Source organism: Condylura cristata, unplaced genomic scaffold, assembly GCF_000260355.1.
Source record: "Condylura cristata isolate star-nosed mole 26May11 unplaced genomic scaffold, ConCri1.0 scaffold00017, whole genome shotgun sequence".
Lineage (NCBI taxonomy): Eukaryota > Metazoa > Chordata > Mammalia > Eulipotyphla > Talpidae > Condylura > Condylura cristata.
In genome coordinates this window covers 7,184,309-7,195,553 of record NW_004567118.1, presented here as the reverse complement: position 1 = coordinate 7,195,553, position 11,245 = coordinate 7,184,309, and the positions used below count along the sequence as shown (strand labels likewise).

General features: G+C 54.0%; 1 protein-coding gene across 1 annotated transcript in view; it reads left to right on the top strand.

Moving 5' to 3' along the window:
* The first annotated feature begins 4,578 nt into the window (after window positions 1–4,578).
* The window catches only part of PHB (prohibitin), a 37,591-nt gene continuing 30,924 nt past the window's right edge, over window positions 4,579–11,245 (top strand). Inside the window, exons 1-2 of the mRNA XM_012726572.1 lie at window positions 4,579–4,686; window positions 8,270–8,339. The gene's annotated coding sequence lies outside the window, so the exon portion shown is untranslated. The remainder of the gene's footprint in view (window positions 4,687–8,269; window positions 8,340–11,245) is intronic.

Here is an 11,245-nt window from a genome sequence, read left to right as displayed (position 1 = left end):
ACTTATTCTCCCTCACGGGACAAGAATAATGACCTGGTGTTTTCTTGATATGTCATCAGCACTTGGACAGTGCCTGGCACACAGTAGGTGCTCAGTAATATTGGCTGAATGACTAAGAGAAATAGGAAGTAGAAGGAAGCCAGGAACCTGGAAATAAAGTGAACAATTATTTTTCCAGGCTCCTTGAAAAGTTGGGGGTTAAGGAGGCACAATGGGAGTGGCCAATTTGTGGGTAGCCCCACAATATGCCAGGAACAGAATTATCCGATGAGCTGCCACACTGTCCCTGCTCTCCCTGTTCCATTTCTTCAGAGTCTTCACTGGATGATGGTGCCCCTGGCATCTGGCATCCATTAGCCCCTTCCAGAAGTCCCTGTGAAACAAGGGAGGGGAGCTGCCTAAAGCGATCCCAGATTGGGGGCAGGCTGGAGTGTAGGGGTGTAGGGGCAAATGGCCTCTGGCCCAAGCCCCTCCCCCTCCCAACTCTGCCCAGAGCTACCAGCCTACTGGTTTCAATGCCCCCAACACCACATGGGCCTGGAGGAGTTTGTGGCCAACCACACACAACGCCAGGAGATTTGAGGGAGGAGGAGGGGAGCTGGCAGGAGGGAACAGGGGCAAGCAAATGGGACCTGACAGGGGCCGGGCACCTCGGGCAAAGAATGTAAATAGAAATCAGTAAATATTTAGGGGAAGTAGAGCGGGAAGTCAGAGAGGAGGGGTGGAGGGGACGTGTTAGATTTCCAACAACATCTGGAGGGCAGTCCCCTCCACCCTTCCCCCACACCCCACCCTGCCCACACCCCACACATGGGGGCTCACCATGTGTGAGAGGGTGCTGGCTAGGGTGTGTATGTGAGCGGGGCTGTCTGGATGCGTGTGCACGGCAGGGCAAGTTTAGCGGTCTGGAGCGTTGGCCTGGCCACACCCACAAGGCCAGTCTCAGTGTCCAACTCACTGTGTCCCTCAGTCACTCACACCCTCATTTTCAGAAGGTCCTGCTATGAGCCAAAGTGGGATTCAAGGATGAAAAGACAATGTCTCCATTCTCAAGGAGCTTCTAAGTAGAGGTTGATAACCTCACATGAGGAAGGGCTTGACAGAAATCAGCTCAGAAAGCTATGAACCCAGCAGGGTAGTGACATGAAGTGGAGATCAAGGAGGGCTTCCTGGAGGAGGAGGATCATCTAAGTGTAGGGAGACATGGGTGAGAAAAGTGTGTTGTGTGTGGTGGAGGTTCATTTTCAGGGACAGGCAAGAGTGTGGACCATCCATGAGCAAGGTATGAGGACGAGAGGACAGGGGGACAAAGAGGACCAAAGCTTTGCTCAGCACCAGGAAAAGAATCTAAACCAAGAGCTCAACTGTGCAGCCAGGGAGAGAAGTGGGAACGCTGAGGTATCTGGGCTCCATCTCACCCTCCACCTCCATAACTTCCTGATGAGCCATTTCCTAGGCAGAGCTACGTCCCCCCATTTCTCTGTAGCCTCCCCCTGAAGCCTGGTAGCCAATGCCGAACTCAGCCAATAGCCCTTACCCACCCCTGGGACCACGGTCCAGGCCCCGAGCAAACCAAACACGTAGCATAGAGGGGTGAGGCATCCGCTAAGTAGCAACAGGTTCTTAACTAGATCTTAAGCACCTGCAGGGCCCAGGTCCTTGGATGCTTGGGAGGCAACTGGAGGCAAGGTGGCCTAAAGCAGTGGTCTTCCAGCAATGCTTTGTGGGCCACCCTCAGATGCTGTCGAGGGGGTTGGAGTGAAGCATGGGAGAGGGGTTTGAGGGGGTGTCTATCCCCTCTGTCACTCACCACCTCAACCCAAATAAATTCTACTTTCATCTGCTTTACTGGTCAGGCTTCTAGGAAGAGTTCATTTAAAGGTTCCCAGTACTATTAAAAAGAAGTAATTTTATCCCCTTTAAAAGAAGATAAAAGAAGAGCACGCACCCACCCCCACAGAGGTCATGCTGAACAGTAGGGAAGGAAAGCATCTGTCTCAAGCTTCAGAAAAATGGCCTTCAGCACCCCGAGATTGCAGTAAGACTCGAGCAAGGACCTAACTAACGGCTATTCCAAGCTTTGCTCTTGTCATCCCGAGGGGGTCCACCCCCTTCCCCAGGGCTGCCTCAGACTCTGGCCCATTCCTCCCGCACAGAGGCTGTGGAGCCGAAAGTGCAGGGTCTCTCAAGAGGGCCCGAGGATTGGAGTGTCATCCTCCCGCCTCCTGCGTCCAGGCCAAGGAACAATTGGGTCCTTTGTCCAGCAGGAGGATGCCCAAAGGGTGATGTCATCCCCGACATGGCCCTCTTTGTCCCAGAATTAGGAAGACACCAAGGCTGAGTAAAGCACTCTCCCCCACCCGTGGGCTTCCCAGGGGCCCATGAAGGAGCCCTGAAAAGGACGGACACTGATGGAGGGAGGTAAGGAAGGTTCAAGATGGATATACCTTGGGAAGAGCCTGGGAAAGTGTGTCCAATTTAGGGGGGCCCCCTTGCTTTGTAGCCCCTTTTGCAGCTTGGCCTACAAAGATGGTTCCAAAGTGAACAGGAAAAACTAAGGCTATGATTCTAGGGGCCCCAGAATCCTGCCTCAACTTTTGACCAAGTGGCGTTTGGAATAGGAGGACGAACTGCAAGTCTGCACAGGTGAGGCCACAGGGAGGTGTTTGAACAGGATTAACCCGGTCCCAGCAGCGAAGGGCTACCCGGAGTGGAAGAAACTGGGAACAGAGGGAGGAAAGCTGTGGGTGGATAAGGCCGGGGAGCAAGACTATGGCCTGAAAGAGCAAGAGCTGAGTCTGAACCAGAGAACTTCTGAGCTGGGCTGGGGGCCTTCAGGAGATGCTGCCGCCAGGACCCCAGTGAAGATGGAAAGAGGAACAAAAGGGGCAGGTGGGAGGAGCGGTGGGCCACGTGGGCTTCGGAAGAGCTGTCATGGGGCCATGGAGCACTAGGCCGAGATCAAGGCTGCTCGGCTCTAGTCCTGCTTCAGCCTCTAACACCCCTGGCTTGTTTTCCTCCCTCTAGGCCTCAATTTCCCCCACTTGTGCAACAAAACACTTTTTTTTTTTGAAGATTTGTTTATTTATGCATACAGAACTGGGGTACAGGCCAGAGGTGCAGGGGCAGTGAGAGGGTTCACCAGAGACAGAGTGGGGAGCAGAACAGGCAGATCAGTGACGTGCACTGCTGAGGGGAGCAGCGGGCGGGTCAGGAGAGGTCTGCCGTGCCATGTAGGTCACCTCCAGGGTGGGGATCGAACTCGTGCTGAAGTAGCTTTAGCTTCTCAGTGCTGCGGTTTAACCCGCTGTGCCACCATGGAGGGCCCACAACAAGACACTTCTGAGTCACAGTTCTGGTAGTTTCAGATAGCAGGGTGCAGGCGTGCGGAACAGAGGTTCCCCTCGTGGTCACCTGATGAGACAAGGTGAGACAGGATGGCGAGAGCCCCCGAGAGCCTCACCTACGGGAGCAGCTTCCTGTGGGGACAAAGAGGTCACAGTTCTGCAGGAATCACCCATGACTGGGGTTGGTGAGGAAGACAGGGGTGCTCTTGATGGCCACCAACTGCTACAGGCCACCAACTTTGGGAGCATGGAGGGGTGGGGCCACCTGGGGGCCAGTGAGGGCCAAGAGCACGCTGGGAGCAGGGCCCAGTGACAAGGCACGTCATGATCTGACCAGACTAGCCTCTAAATATGGATTCTCTGACTTTGGAAGCTTCTCAAACATGGGGAGCACCCTGCCTCCTGCCCCGCCCCTACCCAATTCATGCTGGACCAGGCCCCACCCCATCTGGGTGGGATGTTGTGAGAGCCGAGAATAGTCATTGCTGGGGTCAAGGAAGGGAGGGTCACCAGGGACTAATTGCCCTAAATAAATGAGCAATTAAGGCTGTTACAGGAAGTATCCAGACCCCCCTCTCCACCCACCGCCCAAAGATCACCATGGCAACCACTGCAGACTCCGCCCCAGCGAAAACTGAGCCTCTCGGTTGGCCCATGTAGCAGTCACTCAGAGAGCCAGGTGAGAGGGCGTGGCTTCAGCTAGGAGGGCGAATAGCGAATAGAAACTGGCCCGAGGAAAGGCAGTGGCATGAATGGGTGACCTTCTGGTCGAGAATTGTGGATGATTCCTCCCAGAAAGTGCGGAAGAGCAGAGTCCAGCACACACCTGCCGACTCGGCTGTGAGCCGGCGGTGGGCATGCGGTGAGAGGCTGCCAGGTAGTGGAGGCCGGGGGCGGCCGCCAGAAGTAGGCCTTGCCAGGTTCCCATCTCTCAGCGCCCCGGCCCCTCCCCCTCCGCTTCCTGTAATGGCGTCTCCAATGGGGAGGCCATTAGTCCTGCTCCGGGCAGCGCCTAAGTACTGTGGCTGATAAATATAACATGAGCCATCGATTAGAATCCTCTAGTACTGCAGCGACTCAGCTCCCTAATGGCTCCCCCTCCCTGCCACACACAGGCTACCCACCCCCCGCCCCACCTGGGGCTGCTTTTCTTGCATACTTGGGGCAGCGAGGAGCAGAGGTGGTGGAGGCAACACCCAGGGCCCAGTTGGGTCCACCGCTGCGTGGAGACTGGCTGGGCTGGTGCGGGCCAGTCTCGGCCCCTGTGGCCTGCAGCCCCTGTCAGTTACGGAGCACGGGGATGAGCATCCCTGTGTGGACACAGCTGGAAAGGCTACAGGTAGAGGGTTCTACCTCCTAGGAGGGGGCGTGCCAGCTCTTGGGGGTGGGGGCTGGAGGGCCCTCCTGGTGACTTAAGTCAGCAGGCAGAGAAATCAGCAGGTTGTGCCTCTCCTTGCAAGTCGCAGCCCCACAGCGGAGCCACCCCTCGCCCCATGCCCGGGCTGCACCCTTTCCTGTTTCACCCTTCTCTGAAATGTGCATACCCCTCACCATAGGAGAAGTCCTAGTGTAGGTCTGGCTTCCAGTCAGCCTGGGGCCTACTGAGCTAGGGAGCGACTTCTTTGAGAGGTGGGGGGAAGGCTTTGGATCTCAAACTATCACCCCACACCCCCAAACCCAGACTGGAAGCTGCAGAGGGGAGGTGTGCCCGCCAGAAAGTAACCAGACGTATTAGACCTTTTGACTGTGTTGCGCACTGATGCTAGGAGCTGAGGCAGCAGAAACATCTCTCCCAACCTGAGACCCCTAAAGGATCTGGCCAGCAGCTGGGAGACATCTGGAAGGGCCTTTGCAGGAGGCCGGGGACAGCTCCTGCCTGGGTGCCAGAGGGGTTTTGGTGGGTGGGTGAGGGGGCCTGGGAGTGGGCTGCGGTTTTACAGCACTGTCTCTGCCCACAGAATCCTCTAACAGGAAGGCTGAGCCAGGCTGGCTGCAGCCAGGAAGTTAATCCTTAATGTGCATCTGGCCTCATTGCTGTGCAAACTCACCACTTAAACACTCCAGCCGGTGGGGACGAGCCACAGAGCCCGCATGCCTCAGGGTGGGGTTCGGTATCTCAGGAGCTGAGTGCTGCGGTGTGCCGAGTGCCATGGGGTGCCTCTCCGCCTGGTGGCTTTGTCTGAGAGCCCCCGGGTGGGTCTGGCCATTCTCTGCTGTGCCCCCTTGCCCCCACCTCCGTGCTTCTCCCAAGCCTCTGGACGGCACTCTGGCCAAGAAATGTGTCTTTGTGGTTGGTGGAGCTTGAGCGCCATTCTTCCTCCCCACGAATCCAGTTGCATCTGTGAAGACGGTAGCTAGGCTGTGAGGAGAACTTCCTCGTGTGCTGAGTGGGAGACCTGAGTGCGTGTGCAGCCTTCAGGGAAGTAAAGGATGCACCTTTGATGATGTTTCTGGAAGGGCAGTTGAGTCTAGGAGCAGTGGATGAAAGCATGGAAAGGAGGTAGGAAGGTAGGTAGGTTTCGTCAGATTGGGGTACCATTAAAAGACATCACAGACTGGATGATTTAGACAATGTATTTTTCTACAGTGTGGCGGGTGGAAGTTCAAAATCAAGGTTCTGGTCATTTCAGTTTCTGGTGACAGCTCTCTTCCTGACTTGTTGACAGCCTTTCCTTGGTGTGTGTGTGTGCATTGGAGGATGGGGGGAGGGGAGGTGGGGGTGGGCAGGAAGAGGGTGACCTGGAGCTCTCTAGTGTCATGCATGTGTATACAAATAGAGCCACCTTAGAAATTAGGACTTCTGGGCCCTCCCTGGTGGCACAACGGGTTGAAGCACAGCACTGCAAGCTGGCTGCAGTCTCTTCAGTGCACGTTCAATCCCTGGCTCAGAGATGACCCACATGGCACAGCAGACCTCTCCTGTCTTCCCACTGCTCCCCTCACAGTGTACTTTGTCAATCTGCCCATTGTGCTCCCCATTCTGTCTCTGGTGATTCCTCCCACTGTCCCTGCACCTCTTGCCTGTACCCCAGTTCTGGATGCATAAGTAAATCTTTTTTAAAAAAACGGAAATTAGGGCATCAGAAAATGAATTTAGGGGGAACACAATTTAGTTCATATCACAGGGTGAGGGAAGTCTCTCCATTTTTCCCTATATTTCACCACCAGATTTGAAGATAAGCTAATAAGCTAACTAGATTTCCCTTTCTTTCCAACTTGCCAAGCCAACAATCTCCTGCCTTCCCCACCCTCAGGGAGGGCTCATACACAGATTCCCATCCCTGCTCCCTTCTTTCCCAGCCTGTCTCTGCGGCCTGCACTGGGGGAGGGCAACCAAGAAGCCTGTCCCTCAATAGCCTTAATTCAGCCCCCAACCCAGGCTATATTTAGCCTCATGCCTCAAACACTGGACAAAGCCACTTTCCAAGGGACTGGTGAGAACAGAGTTGAGGGGCAGGGGGCTGCCCTTCCTGCCCGTTTCCTTCCTGATTTGGATACCCCTGGGTTGCTCTTCTGGGGTTACTAGGAATGGTGTTCACAGGGTCAGGGGCTAGGGCTTTGTGTGACTGGCATTCTATTTCTAGATGATCCGCTGGGAAGGGATTGTGAACCTCCCACCCCAGCCTGAATGAACCCATTCTGGAGCTGTCTTCTTTCCCCGACTTCAGCGTGCATCGGAATCATCTAGGGAGCTTTAAAACTATGGTTTCTCGGGCCTTGCCCCTAAAAGCTCTGATTTTATTAGTCCAAGGGTAAGGTTCCTATATCCTTTATTATTTGTAAAGTCTTCCCAGGTGACTAATGTGCAGCCAGGGCTGGCAAGTGAACCCCGTTCTAAATCCTTGCCATTCAAGCTGTGGTTCTTGGTCATCAGGTCGAGAAGATGGGGAGACTTGTTGAGGTGCCCCCCCGCCGCCAGGCTGCTGAATCAGAATCTACAGTTTAATTAGATTCCCAGGAGATTTTGATGAGGGCTGAAGGTTAAGGATCACTCTTCTAGAATATTCCACTGTGGCAGGCAAGACTCTAGATCTTTGCTTCCAAGTTTTGGGATAACAAAGGGTTTCAGTTAAGCTGGGGCAGCAAGCATTTCCGATGGTCTCTTTCCATGTCTCTGCCATGTTCTTAGGGAAGGATTCTGTTTTCTTAAGATTTCTTTCCTATGGATGGCTGGGCCACCTCTCCCAGGTCAAAATCATGGACGTAGAATATGAAGGGCCTTCCTTAGCTCCCCCATGTGTCCTCACTCTCATGTATGCACACACATGCCAGATCTCAGGCCAACACATCTCCAAGACAAGCAGGGTGTTCACCATCCATAGACAGGCCCAGAAATGTGCCATGAGTTTTATGATAAACTCCCTATCAAGAACAACTTTCAGTGCTCAGCTCTCACTTCCAAGTAACTGTCCTCTTGTCCTTCAGCATCAACAAAAGACTCCCCTATTTCCCCTGTAAGAAATCCCAAGGTCCTCAATCAACAAAATTCATTCTCATGTCCAACTATGTCCCACCCCTCCACACCTCACTGGGGAGGGTCACACACCAATCCCCACCCTCCTCACTTATTTCCCAGCTTACTGGGTTATCAAGATCCACTTCATTGACTGTGTCTTCTATGTAATTGATGTCTTAACTTAAAACCCTATACCACCATGCCCATTTCCATGCCCACACACATTTATAAGACAAGATGTAAAATTCTGTGGGAGCATCAGGGCCCTGCAGAGGCTCAAAGGCCCTGTTCCGGCACAGAGCTTCACCTGCCACAACTATCCCTACCTCACACCAAACACTAGAGTCAGTCCCTGCTCTTCTTGGCTGCAAAATACACACTGCCCCTTTGTTGATGCCCCTAAGCACCAGAGCACTTTGCATTGCTAGAATAACTTTTCTCTCTCTTCTCCTTGTCTCCCTGATAGGTTCTTATTTATCCTCAAGTGCCAGAGCTGATCACCTCTCCAGGACACCTACCTTAATTCTACAGGCACTGTAAGTGTTCCCATAGCTGTTTGAACTGATCCCTTTCCCAGCACCCATTACTTTGTGTCTGTCCCTGTCTACCTCTTCCACCAGCCTCTTTAAGAAAGAGTAGTCCCATTCATCTGTATAACTACTGCACCTGTCAGGAGTAGAAATAGCAACAATAGCTAACATATGTTTGCATTCATTCTATCCTACACACCATACAAATCCCTGTCTTTATATTAATCATGTATTATTTCCAACATCCCTGAGGCTCAGAGAGGTAAAGTAGCTTGCCCAAGGCCCCCCAGCGACTCATAGCAGAGCTGGGATCTGAACTCAGCCCGTCAGGTACCAGAGCTCCTGCGCTTTACCACTGCATTCTGTGGAGCTCCTTAGGCAGATGATGGAATTAATGAACACTTATCGGTAGAAATTTCCTCTTTATCCACATATTTCTGTGTCATTATATCAACCTCATCTTCTTAGCCTCCGTGTTACCTTCGTTCCTGGCACCACAACTGGCCTGTTGCAGGGATTAGAGTCTTGCTCCTAGGCTTCTGCTTTGGTTAGGTGACCCTCAGGGGCCAGACTGCCTCGGTCCAACCCCTTCTTCTGCCATGTGTTATGCCTTGGCTACCTCCCCCCTTGAAGTCTCGGGACAAGTTGTATAATCTCTCTAAGCCTTAGTGTACATGGGGTTAGTTACCTTACTGACCTTCTGGGACAGCTGGAGGATTGAATGAGATCATGAAGGTAAAACCTGGCCTGCAGTGAGGGCTCAGTTAGTGAACAGCTAATGAGCTGAGGCTGGAGGGGACAAGGTGCTGCTGGAGGAATGTGGACTTGCTGGTTCCGACTTACATCTCCAACCTGCCAGAGGGGAAGGGCATGGCTCTGTGGACACCAGCCTGGATGAGGACAGCTGTCACATGGTGTGGAACAGCTTTACTTACACTGAGTGTCATGTGATCCCCTCCACCTGAAAGGGAGGCCAGAGTTGGAGCGGGAGAGTCATTTCCAGAATGGGGATGTCATCTAAGAGTTGGTCCAGAGGACTGAGGCCCAAGGGTGCATGGAAGGAGACCACTAGACCACTGCCTGCTCCACTCTCCATCTTACCCCAGAGAATTTTGGGTGCTATGTCTGAACCTGGAGGTGACCCTTACCACATCCCAATCTCATGCTTCCTCTGAGGCCCTGAGATAGTGCTGTTCTGGAGGGGTTGCGGGGGGGGGGGGCTGCTAAGAGGACCCAGCAGGAAGAGGGGACCTTTGTCCAAGTCCTCAGAGACAAGGGCTCCTTGGCTGAGCCGGCCCCTCCCCCACACTTGGCTGCCCCATGAGGGATGCATCCTCTGAGGCCCCCCAGCTTTGTGGTCAGCTCTGGCTCACAGAGGGGGCTGTGTCCTGCCACCCTGTGTCCTGTCCTTCCCCTTTGAAACCCCCATTGTCAGACGGGGGCTTCGGGGACAGGCTGGGGACATGTCTCAAAGGCTTAATGTTCCCAGAGGTGGGAAGGCCGAGGGTTCTCCCGGAAGGACCAGGCCATGGGACACCTGGTTCTTCTGGGCCTCTCTGCTTGGAGCCCTGACTGGCTGGAAAGAAGGTTCATAGGAAGTGAGACGGTTATGGGACACCCCATGCGTGTGTGTCCTTGCTCCAAGCTATTCTCTAAGGCAGAGAGGCTAGCGAGGATTAAAAAGAAAACACAAGCAGATGTTAAAATAATATAAGGGCAGCTATCCTGCTGTGGGCTTCAAAACCGTCACAGTCCCCCTTAATATAGCCACGATTGTCACCATCATCCCTCCACTGCCAGCAAGGAAGCAAGGCACAGCGATGCTAGAGAACCGTCCCCAGTCACACTGGCTATGGTTACGGGGCAGAACCAGCGTGGCAGGCAGGAGCCTTGCAAAGCACCTATCTGCAGTGACTGTGTGACCGAGGGCCAGAAGATACTTCTGGGGAACACTAAGGTAGTAATGTCCTCAACACCCCCTAAGGCCCCTCGAGGACCCCACAGATCTCCTGATCCTCGCTGGAAACACTGTCTTCAGTCTTCTCCCAGGGTCCTGCCCGGGATCTAGGACCCCAGGGGCTCTCCTGCCCTCAGTGGGGCCTCCAGACTGATTTAGTCTGGGACCCACATAGGGACAGGGGACAAGGGACTCATCTGTCCACAGTCTCCTTGACTGAAGCTCCACTAGTTCCATGGAAGACCCTCCCTGTGTGTTTTTTTCCCTGGGGCGTGAGGCCAGCACTGCTGGTTAAAATAAGGGGCCTGACAGGAAAGCACAAGATGTCGCTGATGGTTTTGATAAAGGTCCAGGACTCATTCATTGAACCAAGTATGGCCCTCTGCAAAGCAGTCTGCCTAGGAGTCCCCCAGTGCTTTGGGAAACTCCTGCCCTGGGTTAGCAGCTCAGGCCTCTGGCTCTCCCAAAGGCAAAGCTTCCTGTTGGAAGGAGTGAACGTGAGCGTGGAGGACAGCTGGTACCCACTTGAGTCCAGGGAGGTGAGCCAGGAGCTTCCTCCATTCGGGCAAGTGGGCACATTTAGCACAAGCCATGGGGCAGGTGCTTGCCCAGGTGCAGTGCCAGGCCAGGGTGGCAGTGGGGGTGGCCCAAGATGACCAGGGATCCAGGATGCTCACCAGTCGGTGGGGAGGAAAAGACCTATCCTGAGCAGTCCAGGCAATGCAGACACGCTGGGGCTCCCAGACAGAGCAGAACGAACGGGGCTCTCAGACAAGAGGAAGAAGTGCTGCCACGAAGTTCAAGTACAGCCACAGGTTGTCTCCAGCATCCAGAGAGGCCTTGTAAAGCCTGCAGCAGCTTCCTGGAGGAGGCAGGTTTTGCCCTGGGCTTAACTCTGAGTTGGACAGCATTAAAAAGAAGAGGATTTCTGATAGAAGGGACAAGCCAGTTGATA